Genomic DNA, 24,944 nt, shown 5'->3' with positions numbered 1-24,944 from the left:
AATTAGCTTTTACTGACATATACATACAAAAAAAATACCAACTTTAAGAGTATGATTTGATGAGTTTTGACACATTCAGTTGTGTAACCACCACCACCATCAGGATATAATACATTTTCATCATCCCCGAATTTTCTTCACGTCCTCCGAGTCAATCTCCAAACCTCCAACCCTTGGTAGATGCTCATCTCCTTTGTTATTCCGATTTTGTCATTTTTAAATTTCATATAAACAGAATCATACAGATCATGTAGTATGTTACTATAAAGACATAGCATAATGCTTTTGAGATTCATTTATCAGGAGTTCAGCCTTTTTTAGTAATGAATTATAATCTATTATATAGGTATAACAAAATATGTGTATCTGTTCACCATACAATGGACATTTTAGTTGTTTGCAGTTCGGGGCTATATTGAGTAAACCTTCATGAACATTTAACTACAAAGTTTTGGGTTTTTTTGGTTTTTATTTTGTGGAGATACATACATATATCTTTTTTTTTCTCAAGTAACACCTAGGAGTAGAATTGTTGGGACATAAGAAATTGTCATATTGTTTTTAAAGTGGATGTGATATTTTACATTTCCACTAGCAATACATGTATGTAATTTTTAGTTGCTTTATCTCTTCTGCACTTGAAATTATCAGTTTTTTAAATTTCAGCTAGTTTAGTGGGTGTGTAGAGGTATGTCATCGTGTTTTTAATTTCCGTTTTCCTAATCATTATTGATGTTTAATGTCTTTATGTATGCTTATTTTCCATTTGTATATCTCCTTTGGAGAATTTGTCCAAATCTTTCCCCATCTTTTAACTGTAATTTATTTTTTTTAATTATAGAGTTGCAAGTGTCTTTGTATATGCCACATGCAAGTCCTTTATCAGATACATATTTTGAAAATACTATCAGTATGTAACCTTCCCTTTTATTTTTTTTTAAATGCTATCTCTGAAGAGCAATTTTTAAAATTTTTGATAAGTCTAACTTAGCATTGTTTATGATTTGTGCTTCTTATTTCTATCTTCTTTCTTTAACTCAGGGTCACAAGAATTTTCTGTTTCATTCTAGAAGTTTTAAAATTTTAGTTCTATTATTTAGATGTAGCATGAATTTAGAATTTAACTTTTCTACATTGTATGAAATAAGGAAGGTTTGTTTGTTTTGCATATGAATATCCAGTTGTGCAGCATTTGTGGAAAAGACCACCCTTTCCTCTTTGAATTACCTTGACATCTTTGTTGAAAACCAATTGGCTGTACATGTGTTTATATCTGTTCTTTTGATTCTGGCCCATGGATCTGTATGTCCATCTCTATACAAGTAAAGGAAATCTTGAAATCAGATAGTTTAAGTCTTCCAAGTTTGTTCTTCTTTGTCAAAATTGTTTTTAACTATTCAAGATTCTTCCAATTTCTGCATATATTTAGGATTAACTTATCGATTTCAATGAATCAACCTATTAGAATTTGATTGGGATTGCCAATTTCAACAAATAAGACTACTGATCAATTTGGAGAGATCAGCTTGGGAGAATCAATCTGGGGAGAATATTAGGTCATCTGAATGGAACATATCTCCATTTATTAAGTCTTCTTTAATTTGTCTCAGCATTTATTTGTAATTTTCAGTGTAGAGAAGTTGCACATATTTGCTTTAATTTATCCATAAGTCATATTTTATGCTGTTGTTAATATTTTGATTTTTAAGGTTGAAGTGTTTGTGTGTGTGTTTTGCTTGTTTTGTTTTTCTCTATTGCTCTATAGCCTTTGATCTTGATAATTCACATATTAATTCTAGTAAGTTTTTGGTAGGTTATTTAGGATTTTCAGCATAGACAGTTATGACATCTGTTAATAAAGAAATTTTTACTTTCCCCTTTCCAATCTGTATGTCTTTTGTTTCTTTTTCTTGCCTTTGGCTCTGCCTACTAGTGTAATGTTCAAAAGAATTGGTGAGAGCAGTCATTCTTGCCTTGTTTATGGTCATTTACTTTTACCATTAAGTATAAGGCCAACAGTAGGATTTTTGTAGAACTTCTTTTAGAATGACAAAGTTTCTTTCAATTTTTAGTTTGCTGAGAGTTTTTTTTTATCATGAATGGGTACTGATCATTGAGAGAAAGATTTCAGTTTTTCATCAATAAGTATTAAATTAGCTATAGTAAAAAATATATAAATGTTCTCTCTTAACTTGAGGAAATTTTCTTCTACTTTGAGTTTGTTGAGAGTTTTTGTTACAAATGGGTGTTGAAATTTGTCAAATGCTTTCTCTGCATCTAATAGTAGGTCATAGTGTTTTTTGTTTATTCTTATTAACAGTGAGTTAGTTACATGGATTGATTTTCAAACATAAAACTAACCTTGCATTCCTGGGATAAAGCCATTGATTGTGATGTGATATTCTTTTTATGTATTAATTTAATTTTCTTAAATTAACAATTGTGTCTGTGTTCAGGGGAGATATTGGGGTTTGGTTTTCTTTTTTGTAATGTATTTGTTATGTTTTGATATCAAGTTACTGATTACATCATAAATGAGTAGGGAAATGTTCCCTTCTCTTCCATTTTCTGAACATTAGTGCAGATTTCTTAAGTTGATTTTCTATTTAAATATTTTTTTTTAATTCACCAATGAAAACATCTAGTCCTAGGATTTTCTTGGTCTGAAGGTTTTTAATTTATAAATTACATTTCATTATAGATATAGGACTATATTTAGAATTTTTCTTATTATCTTTTTGATTTCTGTAGGATATATAGTGATGTTCCTTCTTTTATTCCTGATATTCTTTTGTGTTAAGTCTGGCTAATTTGTCAATTATATTGCTCTTTTCAAGGAACCAATTTTTGGTTTCATCAATTTTCCCATTGTTTCTCTATTTGCTATTTCATTAATTTCTATGCTTATTTTTGTTTTTCCTTTTTTGGGGGGCATACTTCGTTTTAATTTTCTCTTTTTTACTATGGTAGCTTATATCACTGATTTGAAACCTTGCTCTCTTTTCTAGTATATGTTCTTTTTTTGTTATAAATATTTTCTTAAACCCTGCTTTTTGGTGTAGCCCACAAATTTTGATATATTATGCTGTTTATTAATTTATTGCTTCTCATTTTGTATCTACCCTTCTTCGTTCTACTTTAGAAAGCAGAAGATGAACCCTGTAAAAATTTCCCTTTAATGAGTGACATGATGTTAGCTTTGTCAATAGTGGGTTCTAATGGAACACTAAAAGACAGAAAAGAAATAGTCTTCATTTTCATTTTTCTCCTTTAGCAACCAGAAATGTGGGGGAGGCCTGACAATACTCCATTATCAGTGAATTTCTCCAGCACTATTGTGGGCTGTTTCTAGTGGAAGAGCTCCATACTGCCAGCTCTCAATGGGGGCCTTCTGCAGAGAAAATGAGACACTCCATGGCCCCAGTGAACTTCTCTTGGTCTGCTGAGAGTGGATCAACTCTGGCCCATTGGTACTCTACAATAAATTTCTTGGCCACCATATAGGCTCTTTCTTTCAGCCAGCCCTGACCAGCCAGCACTTTCTGGCTCATTTTGTTGTCTTTATGCAGGTAAAACAGCTCCAGTCTGTCTGTGCCCTCTGTTGAGTTTCTTAGACACTTAGTGACTGCTCTTACTGACTAGCTTTGGATTCAACCTCTTGCAAATTTGTTTGCCATAGACAGGTTGCAGTTTCCTGGCATCATATTCTCTCCAGTCAGGTCTTAAACTCAGATTACGGTTAAGGGAGGTGGATTTCTTCCTAATTCTAAGCTTTTTCCTTGTGGATTCTCCCTCAGCTTAGAGATAGGAAAAGGTTTCTACATTGGCTATTCCTATATTCTACAGTTAATCACCTTTTACTAGTTAATAATTCTTTACATTGAATTTTGTCTATTCAGTATGTTGCTGTGATTTCTAGCTATTGATTGGAACTGGATCAAATACATTTGTGTTTTTATTTTCTTTCAGTTGAAATATTTTCTAATTTCCCCTGTAATTTTTTTCTTTGAAAAAAAGGGTATTAAAACTATGTTGTTTTTGTTTCATGTATTGAGATTTTCAGGATGATTTCATGTTATTGAATTCTAGTTTAATTTTGTTGTGGTCAAAGATCATATTTTATATGGTTTCAATCTTTTTTATTGTGGTAAAAACATATAACATGATATCTAACTTATTAACAAATTTCTAAGTGTATAGTACAGTATTGTTAACTCTATGCATATTTTTTTTAAAGATTTATTTTATTTATTTGACAGAGAGAGACAGCCAGCGAGAGAGGGAACACAAGCAGGGGGAGTGGGAGAGGAAGAAGCAGGCTCTCAGCAGAAGAGCCTGACGTGGGTCTCGATCCCAGAACTCCAGAATCACGCCCTGAGCCGAAGGCAGACGCCCAACGACTGAGCCACCCAGGCTCCCCACTATGCATATTTTTATAGAGCAGATCTCTAGGACTTTTTCATCTTGCATGACTGAAACTCTATATCCATTATAGAGTGATTGCCCATATCCCCCTGCCATCCAGGCCCTGGTGACCACCATTCTACTTTCTGTTCTGTGAATTTAACTACTTCAGATACCTTGTATAAATGGAATCATGTAGTATTTGTCCTTCTGTGCCTGGCTTATTTCACATAACATAATGTCCTCCAGGTTCAGGCATATTGTCATATTAACAAGATTTCCTTTTTTGATGGCTGAATAACATTCTATTGTACCTGTATACCACATTTCCACATTTTCTTTATTCATTCATCTGTTGACAGACACTTAAGTTCTGTCTATATCTTGACTATTGTGAACAATGCTTCAAGAAACAAGGGAGCAAGAGTATCTCTTCAAAATCCTATGTTCGGTTCTTTCAGATAAATCCCAAAAGTAGGATTGCTGGATCATATAGTAGTTCTAATTTTTAGTTTTTTGAGGAATTTCCATACTGTTTTACATAGCAGCTATACCACTTTACAATCCTACCGATAGTGTACAAGGACTCTAATTTCACCACATCCTCAACAAAACTTGTTATTTTCTGTTTTCTTTCTTTCTGAAATTTTCTTTTTTTTTAAATGACCATCCTAATAGGGTAGCAGAGGGGTGATATCTCATTATAGTTTTGATTTGCGTTTCCTTGATGATTAGTGATGTGGAGCATCTTTTCTTATACAAATTGACCATTGGTATGTCTACTTGAGAGAAATGTCTATTCAAATCCTTTGCCCATTATTTAATTTGTAGATGTTTTGTATGCATTTTGGATATTAAATCCTTATCAAATATATGGTTTGCAAATATTTTCTCCCTTTCTGTATGTTGTCTCTACACAGAAAACTTTTTAGTTTGATATAGCCCCACTTGTCTATTTTGTTTTTATTGCCCATGCGTTTGGCATCCTATCCAGGAAATCACTGGTAAGATCAATGTTACGAAGAGTTTCCTTTTTGTTTTCTCCCAGGAGTTTGATAGTTTTAGATATATGTTCAAGTCTTTAATACACTTTTAGTTGACTTTTGTATACAGTGTAAGGTAAGTTCAATTTCATTTTGCATGTAGGTATACAGTTTTACCAATACAATTTGTTGAAGAGACTGTCCTTTCCCCATTGAGTAGTCCTGGCATTCTTGTTCAAGATTATTTAGGGGCGCCTGGGTGGCACAGCGGTTAAAGCGTCTGCCTTCGGCTCAGGGCGTGATCCCTGCGTTCCGGGATCGAGCCCCATGTCAGGCTCCTCCGCTATGAGCCTGCTTCTTCCTCTCCCACTCCCCCTGCTTGTGTTCCCTCTCTCGCTGGCTGTCTCTGTCTCTCTGTCAAATAAATAAATGGGATCTTTAAAAAAAAAAAAAAAAAAGAAAAAAAAGATTATTTGACTGTATATGCATGGATTTATTTCTGGGCTCTCTAATCTGTTCTAATGGTCTATATGTTTGTCTTTAGGCCAGCACCATACTGTTTTGATTACTGCAGGTTTGTAATGTTTTTAAATCACAAACTGTAAAGCCTCCAGTTTTGTTGTTCTTTCTCAAGATTGTTTTGTTCACTTTTCTCAAGATAGTTTGGCTTGGAAACTTTGTGTTTGCATATGAATTTTCAATAGTTTTTCTGCAAAAAAAAAGTTGCAATTTTGGTAGCAATTACATTGAATCTACTTGGGGTCATATGGACATTTTAATAATATTAAGTCTTCTAATTCATGAATACAGGCTGTCTTTCCATTCATTTGTGTCTTCTTTAATTTCTTTCAGCAATGATTTATAGTTTTTGGTGTATTAGTCCTTCACCTCTTTGCTTAAGTTTATTCAGAAGCATTGCTCTGTCTAGGACTTCCGGTACTATGTTCAGTAGGTGAGGTAAATGAGCACCCTTGTCTTTTTCCTGATCTTAGAGAAAAACATTTGCCTTTTCATCATTTAGTATGGTGTCAGCTATGGGCTTTACATATGTGGCCTTTACTTTGTTGAGATAATTACCTTCCATTCCTAATTTGTTGACCAGTTGTTATTTTTTTTTTATCATGAAGGGGTGTGCAATTTTGTCTAATGCTTTCTCTGCATCTATCGAGATGATTATGTGATTTTTATTTTTTGTCACATAATGTGGTGTTGATATCACATTGATTGATTTTCGTATGTTGAACCATTCTGGCATTCCAGGGATAAATCCCACTCTGTCATGGCTTATGAGCCTTTTAATGTGCCATTGAATTCAGTTTGCTAATATTTTGTTAAGATGTATTTATATTCATCAAGGGTATTGGTTTATAATTTTCTTATATGTCTTTGTCTATCAGGATAATGCTTGCCTCACAAAATGAGTTTGGAAGCATTCCTTCTATTTTTTGGAAGAGTTTGAGAGGGATTGATGTTAATTCTAAGTAAATGTTTCATAGAATTCTCCAGTAAGGCCATTTGGTACTGGGCTTTTGTTTGTTGGGGGGATTTTTATTAATGATTCAATCTCCTTATTAGTTACAAGTTTGTTTAGATGTTTCTTTCTTTATGATTCAGTCTTGGTAGATTTTGTGTGTCTAGGAATTTATCCATTTTTTGGCATTTAATTGTTCACAGTTGTCTCATAATTTTTAAAATTTTTTTGGCATCAGTTGCAATGTTTCATCTTTCATTTCTGGTATTATTTATTTGAAATCTCTCTCTTTTTTCTCAATCTATATGGGGCTTGTCAATTTTGTTTATCTTTTCAAAAAACTGACTAAGCTTTAGTGATTTTTTTTACTACTGCTTTTCTTTTTCATTTATTTATGCTCTCATCTTTATTATTTTTTTTCCTTCTGAAAATTTTTGGGACTCATTTGTTCTTTTTCTAGTTCCTGAAGGTGTAAAGTTAGGTTGCTTATTTGGGATCTTTGTTCTTTTTTAAAATGTAGGCATTTACCACTGTATACTTCCTTGTTAGTAATGCTTCTGCTGAATCCCATCTTTTGTCATGTTGTGCTTTTGTTGTTTGTCTCACATTTTTTTAATTTCTCTTTTCATTTCTTTTTTGATTCATTGGCCATTCAGTACTGCATTGTTTCATTTCCACATATTTGTGTAGTTTCATTCCATGTGGTCAGAAAAAAATACTTGGTATCATTTCAATCTTCTTAAATTTGTTGACTTGTTTTGTGACCCTAACATACTCTTGAAAATATTCTGAGTGCACTTGAGGAGAATGTGAATTCTGTTGCCATTGGGTTAAATGTTCTGAATGTGTCTTTTGGATCCATTTTTTCTATAGTGTTGTTCCAGTCTTCTGCTTCCTTATTTATCCTCTGTCTAGTTGTTCTATTATTGAAAGGGTATTGAAATCTCCTACTAGAATTGTGTTGCTGTCTATTTCTACTTTCAATTCTGTCAATTTTTTTCATATATTTGGGTTTTTATATGTTTACAGTTGCTATATCATTTTAATAAGTTGACCCTTTAATTACTATGTAATACCCTTCTATGCCTCCTGTAAAAGTTTTTGACTTAAAGATTATTTTATGTAAGTGTGACCACTCCTGCTCTCTTTTGTTTACCATTTGCATGGATTATTTTATTCCAACCTTCACATTCAGCCTATGTGTGTTTTCAGATCTAAAGTGGGTTTCTTGGGACACTTGGGTGGCTCAGTTGGTTAAGCGTCTGACTCTTGATTTTGGTTCCGGTCATGATCTTTGGGTCCTGGAATTGAGCTCCATGTTGGGCTCCATACTCAGCAGGGAGTCTGCTTCTCTCCCTCTCCCCTTGACCCTCCCCTTTCTCTCTTTTCTTCCTCTCTAAAATAAGTAAAATCTTTAAAAAAAATAAAATGAGTTTCTTGTAGGCCATGTACAGTTGGATCTTTGTTTTGCTTTTTTTTTTTTTAATCCATTCAGTCACTCTGTGTCTTTTGATTGGGGAATTTAATCCATTCACATTTAAATTAATCACTGATGGTGAAGGACTTAATATTGCCATTTTGTTGTTTTTATCTGTCTTGTAGCTTTTTTGTCCTTCTTTCCTTGCTCTTTTTCTTGCTGTCTTCCTTTGTGTTTCACTGATTTTTTTTTTTTTTTTGTAATAACATGCTTTGATTCCTTTCTTATTCTGTGTATATCCTAAAGGTATTTTCTTTATGGTTACCCTGGGGCTTACATAAAGCATTTTATATTTATAATAAAATATATTCAGCTGATAATAACTTAAATTTAATGAAATACAAAAACTCTACTCTTTTATTCCATCCCTGTACTTTATGTTATTGATGCCGCAAATTGTATCTTTTTCTATTGTGTATCCCTTAAAATATTTTATAGTTACAATTAATTTTTATAATTTTGTCTTTTTAATTCTATACCAGAGTTAAAAGTGATTTATTCCCCACCATTACAGTATTACACTATTCTATATTTGTTTCTATATTTACCTTTACCAGCAAGCTTTATATTTTCATATAGTTTCACGTTGCCATCACTTTTCATTTTAATTTGAAGGACTCCCTTTAGCATTTCTTGAAAGGCAGATCTAGTGGTGATGACTCTCTCAGCTTTTGTTTTTCTGGGAAAGCCTTTATTTCTCCTTCAGTTTTGAAGGGCAGTTTTTCTAGATATAGTATTTTTTGTAGATAGTTTTTGTTTTAGCACTTTGAATGTATAATCCCACTCTCTTCTGTCCTGCTTGTTTTCTGTTGAAAAGTCTGCTTATAGTCTTTTTTTTTAAATTTGTTTATTTACTTATTTTTTGAGTGAGAGAGAGAGAGTTGGGGGGAGAGGCAGAGGGAGAGGGAGAGAGAATTCCAAACAGATCTCATGCTGAGCATGGAACCTGATGCAGGACTCGATCTATTGACCCTGAGATCAGCCCTGAGCTGAAAACAGGAGTCTGACACTTACCTGACTGGGCCACCCAGGTACCCCAATCTGCTTATAGTCTTATGGAGGCTGCCTTATACATGACAAGTTCTTTTTTTTTTTTTTTTTTGCTTCTTTCCAAATTCTCTCTTCATTTTTGACTTTTAACAATTTGATTGCAATGTGTTTCAGTGTAGTCTTCTTTGAATTCATCCTGTTTGGAACCCATTGGCCTTTTGGATATAGAAGTTCATTTCTTTACCCAGTTTAGGAAGTTTTTTGGGCCATTTTTTCTGCAAATAAGCTTTCTTCCCCTTTCTCTGTTCTCCTTGTAGGACTCCCATAATTAGTATTGTTCTGGCTAATGCTGTTCCATAAGTCTCTTAGACTGTCTTAAGTTTTATTCATTCCTTTCTCTTTTTGCTCCTTTAACTAGATAATTTAAAATGGTCTGTTTTTGAGTTCACTGATTCTTTCTTCTGTTTGATCAAGTCTGTTATTGAATCACTCTACCAATTTTTCAATTCATATATTGTATTATCACTTCTAAAATGTCCTTGATTTTTAAAAGTATTTTCTCTTCGTTAATATTCCAGTTTTGTTTATGTATTGTTTCGCTGAGCTCATTGAGCATCTTTATGCCAGTTATCTTGAATTCTTTGTCATATAACTCCTATATCCGTGTTTCTTTAGGTTCAGTTTTTGGAGATACATTTTGTTTTGGGCCATGTTTTACTGTTTCTTTGTATGCCTTATTACTTTGTATTAGGATCAAACACCTCTCCCAGTCTCTACAGACTGTTTTTTTTTTTTTTTAATTTTATTTATTTATTTGACAGAGACAGACAGCCAGTGAGAGCGAGAACACAAGCAGGGGGAGTGGGAGAGGAAGAAGCAGGCTCCCAGCGGAAGAGCCTGATGTGGGGCTCGATCCCAGAACACTGGGATCACGCCCTGAGCCGAAGGCAGACGCTTAACGACTGCACCACCCAGGCGCCCCTCTACAGACTGTCTTAGTACAGGGAAAGAGCTTCATCAATCAGCCCAGCTAGGGATTCTGGGGTCTTCTGAAAGCTTTTCTATGGATATGTCCTCTCTGGACTTGTGTGTGTATTCCCAATTAAAGAGGTTTTACAAGCTCTTTTTCTTGGAGCTTAAAAATCCTCACTCCCTCTGTTATCTGTTTGTGGTACTGCAGGTTCCCTGGAGCTGCTATAGGTTGCCCAGCTGTTTTTTTGTTCTCAGCAGTCCCCAGATGTCTAGAGTACACTGGGTCCTGTCGACACTCTGAGATGGAAAAAATAGAAACCTGTCCCTCAGATGGCACCCCTAAAAGCCAGAATATTAGAAAAACACTCCTCTTATCCCTTTTTCCCCTGACAGTAAAGCAGCTGAGCTATATTCTCCTCTGTGTCCCATACAATGTGCTCTTTGGACCAGCAGTAAGCCACCTAGTGGTCCCTAGACCTTTATACCAGTTCAGTGCTCTGAGACAGGTGAGAGAGAAACCAGTTCTTTGGGCAGCACTCCCACCCCAAGCTGGCATACTGGATGAATGCTTCAAATCTTTTCCTTCCCTGGGAAAATCCGGGAGTTGGGGATTTTCTCCCACTCATTCCACACTGAGCCTTGGATAAGGACTATGGCAAGGAAGTATGTGCTAGTTCAAACTGTCACTTTTTTTCTCAGTGGCCCCTGACCTGGCACCCTTTTCTGTCAGCACTTAGATTCAAGCAAAGCAGGTACTAATCCCTCAGGTAGCGGCCTGAAAAGTTTGAACATTAGATGTATGTTTCAGTCTTCTCTTTCTCTTCCCAGGGAGAAGCCAGGAGTTGGGAGTTTCCCCTCAATCACCATGCTGTACTGATGGGAGGAGCTCTGGTGAGTGAGTGACACACATTTTTCTAGCAGTTTTGTGTGGCTGGTTTCATGCTCCTCTGGAATGCAGGAGCCTCTTAACTAGCTTTTGGATTTCTCATAAAGGGAATTGGCCTATGTATTGTTGAACTGGTATCTCCATGAAGGAAAAAATAGTCTCGTGCTTCCTATTCTGCCATCTTGCTGATGTTCTCTGATTTCGATTTTTTAAAAATTATTTAAAAACTTATATTATGCCCTAGATTATAGACTGTGTTGTATGCTTTGTGAAATTAATGGCATTGTACTGTCTTTGGATACCATGTTCTATAAATATCAATAAGATCAAATTGTTTAATAGTAATGCTCAAGCTTTGTGTATGCTTGCTGATTTGCTGTCTATTCTTTCTACCAATTATGAAACAATAGTATTGAAATCTGTAATTATAATTGTGGCATTTTCTACTTTTACTTCTTGAGGTTTTGGAGTTATTTTGTAGTTATACATAGACACATTAAGGATTATTATACATACTGATTGAATTGACTCATTTTTCATTTTGAAATGAATGTCATTTTTTTTTTTTTGGCTTTTTAATTTTTTTTTTTATTTTGGAGAGAGAGAGAGGTGGGGGGAAGGTGCAAAGGGAGAGGGAGAGAGAGAATCTTAAGCCAGCTTCATGCCACCCCAGAGCCCACCACAGGATTCAATCTCACAACCCTGAGATCATGACCTGATCTGAAATCAAGAGTCAGATTCTTACCTGACTGAGCTATCCAACCGCCTCTTTTTTTGCTCTTTTAACCAGCATGTTCAGATAAATTATATTTAATGTAATTTTTGTTGTGGTATAGTTTAAATCTGCTATCCTGCTATTTGTTTTCTATTTATTATATCTGATATTTGCTTCTTTTTTCCTCTTTCCAAGTCTTTCAGGATAATTGAGTTTTTTTTATGATTAAGTTTTATCTTCACTTTTGTCTTATTAGCTACAAATCTTTGCTTGTTTTTCCTGTTTTTTTCAGTGGTTACTCTAGGATTTACAATATAAATCTTTAAATTTTTGTAATCTATCTTCAAACAGTATTATACCACTTCATATACAGTATAATAAACTTCTAACAGTTTACTTCGATTTTCCCTCCTCTTTCTGGTGTGCTATTTTTATCGTATATTTTATTTCTATGTATTTTAAAACACACAATGCTTTTTATTATTTTTGCATTAAATAGTTACTTATATTTTAAAGAAACCATGAAAAAAATGTCTTCTGTATTTACCCATGTATTTTATCATTTCTGGCTCTCTTATTAACTTTGTATAGATTGAAAGTTATCATCTGTTATAATCTCCTTCCACTTGAAGAAATTCATTGACATTTCTTTTTTTTATGATTTATTTATTTATTTTAGAGAGAGATTTATTTATTTATTATTTATTTATTTTATTTATTTTATCTATAAATTTATTTATAGATTTATTTTAGAGAGAGCGCACTCACATGTGCACGAGTCAGGGGAGGGGAAGAGTGAGAATCTTTAAGCAGACTCCCTACTGAGTATAGAGCCTGATGTGGAGCTCAAGCCCACAATCTATGAGATCACAACTTGAGCTGAAACAATAGAGGCTGCTCAACCAAATGAGGCACCCAGGTGCCCCTCATTGACATTTCTTATAGTGCAGGTCTGCAGATGGTGAACCCTTAGCTTTTTAATGCCTGAAAAATTCTTCATCTTTTATTTAGAAAGGTATTTGCTGGTTATGGAATTCTAGGTTGACATTTTTCTTTCTAATACTTTTTTATGGGTTGTGTTATTTATGAGAAGTATGCTGTCATTCTTTTTTTTTTATTTTTTTTTTATTTTTTTATTTTTTTAAGATTTTATTTATTTATTCGACAGGATAGAAACAGCCAGCGAGAGAGGGAACACAAGCAGGGGGAGTGGGAGAGGAAGAAGCAGGCTCATAGCAGAGGAGCCTGATGTGGGGCTCGATCCCATAACGCCAGGATCACACCCTGAGCCGAAGGCAGATGCTTAACCGCTGTGCCACCCAGGCGCCCCTATGCTGTCATTCTTAATTTTGTTATTCTGTACATAATATGCTTTATTTCTCTGGCTGCTTTCTATGTTTTTTGTCTATTACTACTTTTCGGCAGTTTGATCATGATGTTCTGTGTGGTGTACGTGTATGTGAGTGTATTTTATTTTTCATTATGCTTTCTTATTCACCAAGCTTCATAGTCATTATTATTAGGTGCTAACAGTCTTTGGTTTGATATTGTTGTCATTTTCTAAATATTTCCTATTGTGTTTTGATTTTGTCCTTGATGTAAGAGTTTTTAAGAGAAAACTAAATTTCAAAGCAATTTGAATTTCATTATTGTCCTATCATAGTTATTTATTTAGATATCTTCAAGCAAAGTTAAATCTTAGCCCTTGCAAATAAAATCAGAGCTTTGTTGCTATAGACACACACACACACACACACACACACACACAATTGCTTAGATAAGTTTTCGATGGTGAATTTGGGATGGCTATCCCTGTGTCTCTTGGCCTTTTGGGGTAGAATAGCTAAGTATGTACTGGGGGCATTTAAGGTGAATGAGAAGGTCTGAATATTTTCCTATAATTTTTCTCTACCCCATCTTGTTCTTTCTTTCTCTCTTCTTTCTCTGTCTCCTTTTTCCTTCCTGTAAACTTATTACTCTTTTCTACTGTTCTCTTTGGCTTAAGTTACTGTTCCTGTAAAAACAACAATTCAGATGGGAGAAATATTTTTAAAACACCTATCACTCATTCATACTTATGAGAGTCTGAGTAAAGTATGTGCATTTAAAGGTTAAAATGCTGTGCTAGTGGTGACTGGAGAATTTTTTGGTGGCAAATGAGGAGAAAAATTACATCTATGTTTGCCTAGCATTATGCTTGTTGATCCAAGTTCAAAACTGGTATACTTTAGCAAATAACATAGCACTCGACACAGTCCATGTTTAATAAATGTCTGTTGAATGAAAAAATATATCTCTTAATGCTAGGATTTTTCTTCCATTTCTAGCATATTCAGCCACTCCATTCATTCTGTCTAATTTCCTAGAGATTTTAGTAAAAATCTTTTGGGTCCCACCTTTGGAATATTCCCTTGATTGGCATTCTGAAGCTTTTCAAGATAGCATGCACCTAAATTCCATGATCCTCTAATATGTTTGCATTGATCCTTCCATTAATACGAGAAAGCCTAGACTTCTAACTTTGTGTCTTACCCCCTCCACCTTTTTTTTCATTATCAAAGAAATACATAGAAGGAAAAGTGCATGCTGTGAAGATGAACATTTAGTTGATTTGTGTTTTGTTTTGCTTTGTTTTGTCTTGTTTTGGCTCTCAATTCCATGTCCTCAGGAGCAACTATTAAGGATCTATTCTAATGTGACTGTGGATGAGACCCACTTCCAAGAGTGCTAAACAGAGTTAAATTGATCTTCTAGGAGTTTATATTCTGATAGTTCATCAGATATTTGTACTAGAAACTTCTTTCCTTATCGTTTTCCTCAGTAGTTTGAATAGAAGCAAAACAAAGAAATATTCTCTATAGTTAAAAGAAAGTATAATTCAAGGCACCTTGTGTAAAGACCCCATGATAGTTTTTAAGTCACAGATGGTTTTGGCTGTCTTGTTTTTCTTATAAAAATATAATAATGTTATTGACAGGCTGCTGGGCATGATTCATACTTATCTGAATTGTCCTACTAATATATTTCCCTCAAGGGGTAGATCAGGATAACCTTTCTGTCTATCTGTACTTAGTCCCATATTGGTCAGGATTTCCTAGAGAAACAGAACCAAAAGGAGGTGTGTGTGTGTGTGTGTGTGTGTGTGTGTGTATGGTATATGTCAATTTATTATAAGGAATTGGCTGGTATGATTATGGAGGCTAGCAAGTCCAAAATCTGCAGGTGGAGTGGAAGGCTGTGGATCCAGGATAGCTGAGGCTACAGTTCCAATCTGAGAGCAGACGCTATAGAATTCTCTCTTGCTCAGGGAAGGACAGTCTTTTTGTACTATTCAGGCCTTCAACTGACTGGATAAGGCCCACACACATTATGGAGAACAATATGCTTCAAGCAAAGTCCACCAATGTAAGTGTTAATTTCATCCAAAAACACCCTCACAGAAATATTCAGAATAATGTTGGACCAAATGGCACTCCGTGGCCCAGCTGATTTGACACAGACAATTAACCATCAGAGTGCCCAGGCAAGCTCCAGGATAATTTTCTTCCCAGATTCACATTTAGAAGACAACTCAAATGTGAAATGAATTACTGATTTTGCAAAGGATGTCCTACTATAGACTCTTCTTCTGGGGGATTACCAAGAATAAGAAATTCCTAAACAGAGAGAACTTATGAGTGAGGTATGCCTGATGAAAAAGTCACAGTGCTTAGAATATCCCCAAAGAGCTATAATTTCCTGTAACTTACATCCTCAGAGGTAAAATAAAAAGAAGCTATGTCAGCAGGAAAACTAGATAATTTATACCAGTAACAAAAATTCCTTTATCCTAAGTTTTGTGGTAGCTCACCACACAGATATCTCTTGTCTAGGTAATAGCTGAACTTAGTTCTACAATTCATTTTACAAAATATTGTAAAAATGTTTTAGACTAAACAATTGTAATATTTTAGGTGAAAACAGTTATTATAAAGACAAAATTATCTGCATAATCACACAATTCCTCCACTTCACATTGCTAATATATTTCTCAGTATTTCACCAAAGCAAAGTTAACTAAAAACAAAGAAAGCAAACAAACACTTCTTTTTAGACATTTTTTAAAAGATTATTGTTGTTCAGGTAGGAAAGAACCGTAAGAATTCTCTAGTGGCATATTTTCCTATTTCATTTAAGCAGGATAAATACCTTAGAACAGCAAAGAACAGTGTTTTTATCATTTAAAATGCATTACTCTTTTAAAGTATATTTTGTCCTTTCTTTCTATTTCTGTTAATAAAATTCACAATTTTACATGAATAATGATGGCTGTACCTTGGGCCTTTCACTAAAATAGCAAAAGCCAGGGCTCTTGACTGCCTGGGTCCTATTTAGTATATAAATAACTTTGCAAATATGGCTTTTAAAGTTTTTAATTGACTAGTGTCATAAAAATAAACCTGGCTCCAGAGACTCTTTTTCAAAAATTTGATCTTGAACACTAAAAACACCTTATCCTATGAGGCTTTCAAGATAATTCCTTTTATATTTGCCCTTCCCCTAAAAGAGTTCCTGTACTGTAGATTATAGGACGACTGTAGTCCCTAAGGCAAATCTCTGATCTATCAATGTCTGCCCTCTAAAACCTCAGGACATACAAATCAACCTCCATGTCATCATTATAGTATGTCCTTGACTTCTCATTTTCTAGCCCACTGTTTAGTTTTGTTTTTAAATATGTGCTCAGCTTCTTGGGTAGGGCATGGGAAATCTTTGGTCTTTTTGAGATAACTTTGTATTTTATCATGACTTTTTAGAACTCTAGAGAGCAAGACATCCTTATAGATCTTTTCGAATGAAGTTAACAATTTAGCTTTTATCACAGTACATCCATCTTTTCACTAAACATAAATCCACTAGTAACTGAAATAAACATATGACATAATAGGATAATATCTTGCCTAATGATTACACAAAGAAGAAATACGGAGATAAATGTTAGCCAGTGAGGCCACCCTAAGGGGAAGAGAATGTCCCTGAGGGATGCAAGAGCTATCCTTCTGCATCCCTATTCTACCTGAACTCCAGCTAATATCCCAAATGGTTGTTTCGTGTGCTGCATTCCCCAATGAAGGAATCAGAAATTCGTGAGTTGTTTTTGTGTTTAGATACTGAGCTCCAGAAAACAGTCCAGAGAGTGAAGGCCAGTAAATATGGCCCTTAGATTTGAAATAAAGAATGCCAAGTTGGATATAAAATAAAAGTACCATGGATCAGAATTGACCACTGTGCTGGCCTGGGAAATGAAGAAGAGAAAGAGGCTTTGAATCTTTTCTTATTGAGATAGCAGACTTCCCTGGACATTATTAAGGGATTGGGATAGTGTTTTTTTGTTTTTAATTCCTTTGCTAGGAAGCTATGCATCATTTTGACCACTGTGGTAATGAGGATTATGCTCGGCAATGTTATGGTAACAAACCAACCATACATTCTCAGTGGTTTAATATACAAAGGTTTATTTCTCGTTCATGAAAAGTGTGATGCACGTTGGGATGCTGTCCTTCATCTGAAAACTTCACCATCCAGAGCACATGGCCTCCAAGGGTGCTGTGGCTGAGGAAGAAGGAGCTGGAGCTCTTACGGGTAGTCCTGATAGCGGTATCTGTCACTTTTCCCATGCATTGGCCAGCTAATAGCTATATGCTCCCAGTTAACTGCAAGGGAGGCTGGCAAATGTGAGGACTACATTTGGTCGATTGTATGGACTCTTTTTAAGGACTAAATGTCTCAGTACAGTCACAGACTAGAATTAGATAGTAGGATCATGTTGTGCTTTGTTTATAGGTGTACAAGGGAAGCAGAATGTTAACAATAATTAATGTTTGCTCGTTTACTGATATTTGTTCCTCAACCAGCGGCAGGGCATGAGTTAATCATAGTAGTAGCTATGACTTACTGAGAACTAACTGAATTCCAGGTACCATTGTAATCACTATACCTTTATTATCTTATTTAAAACGTCTCTATGCCCTATGGTAGGCATTACTGTTACCTCTATTGTACAGGTGGGGAGACCGTAGCAGGAAGTGTTAAATTACTTGTCCAAAGTTACACACTGAATAAGTGGAAGAGGCAATTTTGAACCCAGGAGGTCTTGTTGCAGAGCTAGATGCTTTGCTTTTTGCGTCTTAAGGTGAAGGGCAATATAAAGCCACTGAAAAGGCAAATCAGCCCAGGTCAGTGGGTTTATTCTCACTAAAAGCTTGCATTTCTGCAATTAACAGCCTCTCCTGGAAACAGTAACAAATAAGTAAAAAGGTTTGTGTGTGTAGTGACTAGATAAGGACCGTAGAATATTCAAGATGTTTCTACCATTAACTGCCATCTCTCCAAACAAGAGTGTGGATTCAATAAGGAATACAAAAATAACGTTTTGAAATTAGAATAAACTATTTCCTTTTCTCTTGAGCTCCAGAAAGGATTGACTGATTGATTGATTGATTGATTGATTTTATGTTCAGTTAGCCAGCATATAGCACATCATAAGTTTTTGTTGTAGTGTTCAACAATTCATTAGTTATGTATAATACCCAGTACTCATCCCAACAAGTGCCCTCCTTCATACCCATCACCCAATTACCTCATCTCCCTACCCCCCACCTTTCTGTAACCCTCAGTTTGTTTCCCGGAGTCTCTCATGGTTTGTCTTCCTCTCTGATTTCTTCCCATTCCGTTTTCCCTCCCTTCCCCTGTGGTCCTCCACTCTATTTCCTTCCATACTTAACCTCCATGCATTGTACCTTGAATGTCTATTAATGTCACCAGGAAGAGAAAATTCAGCATTGAACATTGCATCTTGGCATTCTCACGCAGTTATTCTTCAATAGAACAAAATGAAAAATAAAATTACGAACCTCTCCCCTTTGGTTTCTGCATTTCACTTCTTATTAACTTCTCTCTCTTTCTTTCTCTCTCTCTCTCTTATTCCTTCTTTCTTTCTCTCTCCATCTCTCTCTCTCTCTCTCTCTTCATTTCTGCAAACACCGTCTGTTTCCTAGCTGCTTGCCAAATTTTAATCTATTTTAATAGTCCAGTCTTGGTTACACATAGTTTCTAACTTTTTAAGTCAAACTTTTTATGCTTTTTTTTAACCAGTAAATTTCACATAATGAGTTTTTGTAGTTATGCTTCTTTCTTCAAAGGGAATAGAAAATGTAATTAAGGATACTATTATCTGTTAAGGATTCTTTCTTTTAAAAGCAATGGAATTCTGTCATCATATTACTTTGACTTAAACACTTCCTGAAACAATGTATTTTCTCTCAACACACCATAAGACAGTCTGCTAAGTAGAATAATAGTAAATACAGCTTTTCTATGAAAATGAGAGTTTCTGCTTTTCTTTGGACCATTTAAGTATATGCTTTGATTTGAGCCATGTTTCACTTGCATTGCTTTGTCCAATCTATAATGTTTACATTTATTCCTTAGTATCTTACTACATCATGTTTCAATGTAAACAATTGAGATTTGTTTCCCTCCGTTGGAATTCCTAAATAACAGTTCTACATATTACAACTTTAAAGATGTGTCATGGCAGCTGCAAATAACTTTTAAAAAGAAACTTTGTGCAGCAAATGATCATATTTCATCTACACTCTGGCAAATGGTGCTTGCTTTTTGGCCCCAATTCAGACTTCATTTTGCAAACCAACTTCCTGCAGCATGAGAATATACATTTTCCTGGGCCAAATATTCCAAAGTGGACACCAATTTGAGACTCTTAGCATTTTCTAGTTTTCCAGCTTTTGGACATCTGAGCATTGAAAATGCCAGATTTCTGCTATTCATGCCAAACATTTAGGCTTTGGAGGCTGAAAAGTCAAGAGTCTCAATTTTAACATATAATGCCAGAAGCAAGCTGTCCTTTTGAAACAATTACTCGCTGGCAGTGGATCAGCCCACAGTACCACCTTTCCAGGCAATCTCTATGTCATCTGCTCAACACCCCTAGAATAGTCCGTTACTTCTAGCTCTGAAAGGGAAATTGGATAAAATGAAGGGGGAGGCTGGGAGGCTAATGAACATGGGTAGTGTCTATCGATATTTGATAAAAGGGAAGCAAACTTTTATTTTTAATTTTTTTTCTGTTTTCCCTTTTTCAGCTAATGTGTGATCTCCTTTCTTCACTTCTCCATCTTTGGAGGGTGGAGAAGTGGTTACCCATCTATTCTGCCATCCTTCTTATTCCAAGTGCTTTAAAAACCTAACAGTGTAATGGAATAGAGAGTGACAGAAGGTTTTGGGGGACAGTTTCAGACAGGGTAATCAGAAAGAGTTTCTTTGAGGGATTGGCATTTGGAATGAAGCCTGGATGACAAAAATGAAGAAGTCATGAAAAGTTATGGGGGAGAAACATTCTTAGCAGTGGGAATAGCTCATTCAAAGGCCTTAAAGAAGGATTTTGTTTGGTACGTTCATGCAACAGAAGAGCCAGTGTGGTAGAGACTATTTGACTTACCCAGGAGGCAATTCCTCCTGCCGATACAGGGGTTTGAAAGTTAGATAAGAGCTTTCCCTGTATCTCTTATTGCCAGTGTTGCTCATTAACCTACTTGGAAGCAATGAGACTTATAGAGAAGTCTGTTTCTGGGTAATGAGATGCAAGGGGAAATTTGGGGAAAGCTTTTACTTTCCTAATAAAAAGACAGATGCATATTCTCTCCTTTCTCTTTTCTTCTTGACTAGAATGCAGATGTGAAGAACAACATGGCAGCAACCACATTGTAACCATGAGGCAGGAAGTAGAAGGACTAAAATCTAACATGCTAGGGATGGTAGAATATAAACTTAAAATTAGCCTGGGTGCTTGATTACATTGACTTTTGGGCTAATTCTGAGTTCACCTACTTCTAGACTTTTGAGTAAGTTAGTTATAAATGTCCTTGTGGTTTAAGCTATAGTTTCTCAGATATTCTACTGCTTGCAGCTAAAAGCATTCCTAACTAATTCCAACAATAGAGCTAGTATAGAATAGTGAGTTAACATGAGGCCAGAGAAATAGGAAGGGGCCAGATCATGTAGGGATTTGTAGATCGTGGTAAGGGATTTGGATTTTATTCTGATAGGGAGATTTTAAGCAGAAAAGTCTTATTATCAGAATTATGTTTTTAAGAAAATACTCTAATTGGTATATGAAGAACAGACAAAAGAAAATCAGGGAAGCAAGTTGTGAAACTGTCAAGGTAACCTAGAGAAAAGATGTGGGTGGATTGCTATGATAATGGCAATGGGGACTGGGAAGAATTTACATTCAGTAAATATTGTACAGGTACAGCTGAGTGGGTTTTCTCTGGCATTACACATGAGAGGTAAGGGAAGGAGAGTGATCAAAGACTACTCCTAAATTTTTTACCTGAGAAACTTGGAACACAGTGGTGCCACTGACTAAGATGGAGGAAAAGGGAAGAGGAGCAAGGGGTTTTTTTTGGTGGGGGGGAAGTGGCAAGGGAAATAGAGGGTTATGTTTGACATATTAACTGAGACACTTAGTAGACATAAGAGTAGAGATGGAGTTTAGGGGAGTGGTTAGTAGCTACATAAAATGGGGAATTTGTAATTCCTTTATTTGAATCAGAAAATCAGAAAAAATTATTTCTAAATATTCTTATGATGACCATAAATTTTAATAAATTCCTTAATAATACTCAAAAAAGAAATGTGATTTAAATTTTTCCAGAGCTTTCCAAACCTTTCAGCAATCCTCTTTTTCCTTAGCAAGTTTTTGGTAATTGCATTGTGATATTGGGAGAGGGGGTGGGTTCTTTTTGGGCTGCTATACACTTATCTATTGCTCTTTTCTGTAAGTTCTTAAGTAGAATCATTTGATATGATTTCTTTTTTTTTTTAAGATTTATTTATTTATTTGACAGAGATAGAGACAGCCAGCGAGAGAGGGAACACAAGCAGGGGGAGTGGGAGAGGAAGAAGCAGGCTCCCAGCAGAGGATCCTGATGTGGGGCTCGATCCCATAACGCCGGGATCACGCCCTGAGCCGAAGGCAGGCGCTTAACCGCTGTGCCACCCAGGCGCCCCCATTTGATATGATTTCTTAGTTGATATAGACATTTAATCAGTTACTCAAATCCTCTTGTTTTCTTTCTTTTTTTTTTTTTCCTAAATAATTTCTTTAGTCTTTCTGTGATTTTATATTTTGGGACATTCTGAAACATTCTCCAGTATAGTAAAACTGTCTGTAGAAGTTATTAATTTTTTACAGTGAACTTCAGATCATATACTTCTTTCCACAAAGATAAAAACTGACAGGATTTATCATTATCTCTGGATTAGGAAATGTATAATTTTATCTTCTACCTGGCAGAAAATCTCTTTTCCTCTATAACAAATATTGCAGTTGTATTCTCCCTTATTAAGATCTATTGAAAATAAGGATTCAAAATGTCTGTAGTTATAACTGATTCCAATTTACTTATTTTGAGGAGCAGGAGATTTAGGTGGAGACAAGTGAAGTTACTTGTCCATGATCACACACCTAGTTAGGGTCTCCTTTTGTTTTGTCCAGCATCCGTTGTATTTTGCTGATTTTCTTGGAAAAACTTGTATTTTATTTAAAAGTTACAATGGAATTGTTAACTACACGTCAAAATACAAGAATATCTTTTCTCAGTTGTTCTTGATTATTTATAATTTTTATATTTTAGAAGAATAACTCTGAAAGAAAAGAGCTCAGGGAAGGAAGGGTGAGCACAAGGAGACTGGACACTTGTTGGTACTTAGTGTAATCTGATGACATGTTTAGACTGTAGCAGTGGAGATGTAGACAAAAATAAAGAAAAAAATCAGTAGGCAGTTAACGCATTGATCAATCTTACCATCACAGGCTGTAGCACAAAGGCTAGCACAAAGCAGTTCCTCATTAATTCGTGTGAAATGGAAAAGCAAATTAGATGTGGACAAAAAGGGAAAAGAATGAACGTACAAGGATGCCTAGGCTTCTGTCTTTGATCACCAAGTGGGTATTTGTAACATAAGAAGAGACATGCAGGGGGCACTCTGTGTTTCAGAGGGAAGAAGATATTGGGTTTCAGATACTCAGAAAACACTCAGGTGGAGATGTCCAGCTGGAAGTTAGAGATATGGCACTTGTAATAGAGATACAGATCTGGGAGTGATGAACGTACTTGTTGATAATAGTCCATGGGAATAGACAATGTGTAGAGTGAGAAGAAAAGTACGACAAATGGCACACCAGGTATATGCCAGTCTCCATGCTCTCTCAGTGGCTGTTCCCTTTGCCTGGAATGGTCATGATCACACCCTCACCGCCTTCAGTGTTTGTGCAAATGTCATCTTTCCTGTGGGATCTTCTGTGACAACCCTATTTATACCCTGACCCCTCCCAGAGCTTTCCCCTATCCTGCTTTATTTTTTTCTCCATAATACTTAGAACCATCAAATATATTATATATTTTAATGTATATTTTTTGTTTTGCTTATCTGTTTACCTCCATTAGAAGTTATGTTCCATGAGAGCAGGATTTTGTTTCTTCCTGCTTTGTTAATTTCTATAAACCCAGTGCATATAACAATGTTAAGCACACAGACAGGGTTCACTGTAGATTTATTGTGTTAATTAAGAGCCTGAAAAATACCAAACGATGAAGGGGTATTCAGATTAGGTAAAAGAGCAGAAACTGAGAAGGTGTGATGAGAAAAAATAGATGGAGCATCAAGAGGAACCAATGCTATGGAGGATTAAGGAGGAGTTGCAAGATGAAAATAGTGGTCAAAGCTATCAAGAACATCACGGAGATACAGTAGTCTCCCCTTAGCCACATGGGATATGTTCCAAGACCCCCCAGCAGGTACCTGAAACCCCACATAATACTAAACCTATCTATATTATGTTTTATTTTTCCTATACATGCCTAGAAATGATAAAGTTTAATTTATAAATTAGGCACAGTAAGATATTAATAACAATAATAAAATAGAATAATTACAACAATATATTGTAATAAAAGCTGTGTGAATGTGGTCTCTCTCTTTTTCTCAAAAATATCTTATTGTATTGTACATACACTTCTGCTTGTGATGATGTGAGATGATAAAATGCCTATGTGATGAGATGAAGAGGGGGGAATGACGTAGGCATTGTGACATAGGCTTAGATTACCGTTGACCTTTTGACGGTACGTTAGAAGGGGGATGCTCTAGTTCTGGACTGTGGTTGACCACAGGTAACTGACCATGGAAAGCAAAGCCACCAGAATTCATGTAGGGGAGGGCTACTGTATTAAGAAAGATAAGAACTGAAATTTCAACTGGATAAAAGCAATAACAAATTTTAATTTGAATGGGAAAAAGTCCCCAGGCATCACGCATTCAGACTTCTTATGCATTTAAGAATTTCTTTGGAAATCTAGTTCTCACAATGAAGCAGGAAGTAAGGGAAAGCTACAAGAGCATCTGTTCTCATGAGATTTTCAGACTTGAATCACAAACTAAAGGAAGTTTGGATAGTTCGGATAAAGTTCAGATACTTATCTGAACTTCGGGGGTGGTTCTTTAAACCAAATCAAATACAATATACTACAGTTCATCTTCTAAAGACTAAAAACTGATTTGAGAACATTGGCTATAATGGTATTCACACGAAACATTTAGCTACTAACCTTTCATAACTGTTCTACATAATAAAGTTGAAATGAGGAATATACATAGGTTTTCTTCTATCATTATATTTGTTAGAAGCAAACACTAAATAAACTATGTTAATCTGTGTTTGTCTGGTGTTTAATAAACCAATATATTCATGTACATCTTAGTTTCATGGTGATATTCCAGTGAAATTTGAAAATAAGATCAAAGGCATTAAGGCAGCATTGAGAGTAACTTTAAATCTCTCCCAGGTACAGATCAATGAGTGTTTTGATTATAATTCAAAACAATAGCTCATTGATTTTTATATAGTAAAAAGACATTTGTTTTTGACCTACATCAAAAACCAAGGCTAACAAAATGTAGTATAAATTATATGTTGGGTT

The 24,944-nt window shown here is 35.3% G+C and overlaps 1 long non-coding RNA gene across 1 annotated transcript in view; it reads left to right on the top strand.

Annotated features, from left to right (window-relative positions):
• Window positions 1-24,944, top strand: part of LOC130544191 (uncharacterized) — a 177,895-nt gene that overhangs the window by 84,442 nt on the left and 68,509 nt on the right. The window contains exon 4 of the long non-coding RNA XR_008960264.1: window positions 11,126-11,188. This is a non-coding gene — a long non-coding RNA (uncharacterized LOC130544191). The remainder of the gene's footprint in view (window positions 1-11,125; window positions 11,189-24,944) is intronic.

Source organism: Ursus arctos, unplaced genomic scaffold (assembly GCF_023065955.2).
Source record: "Ursus arctos isolate Adak ecotype North America unplaced genomic scaffold, UrsArc2.0 scaffold_2, whole genome shotgun sequence".
In the NCBI taxonomy this organism is placed as follows: Eukaryota; Metazoa; Chordata; class Mammalia; order Carnivora; family Ursidae; genus Ursus; species Ursus arctos.
The sequence above is the reverse complement of the archived record's forward strand: the minus strand, read 5'-3'. Positions and strand labels throughout refer to the sequence as shown.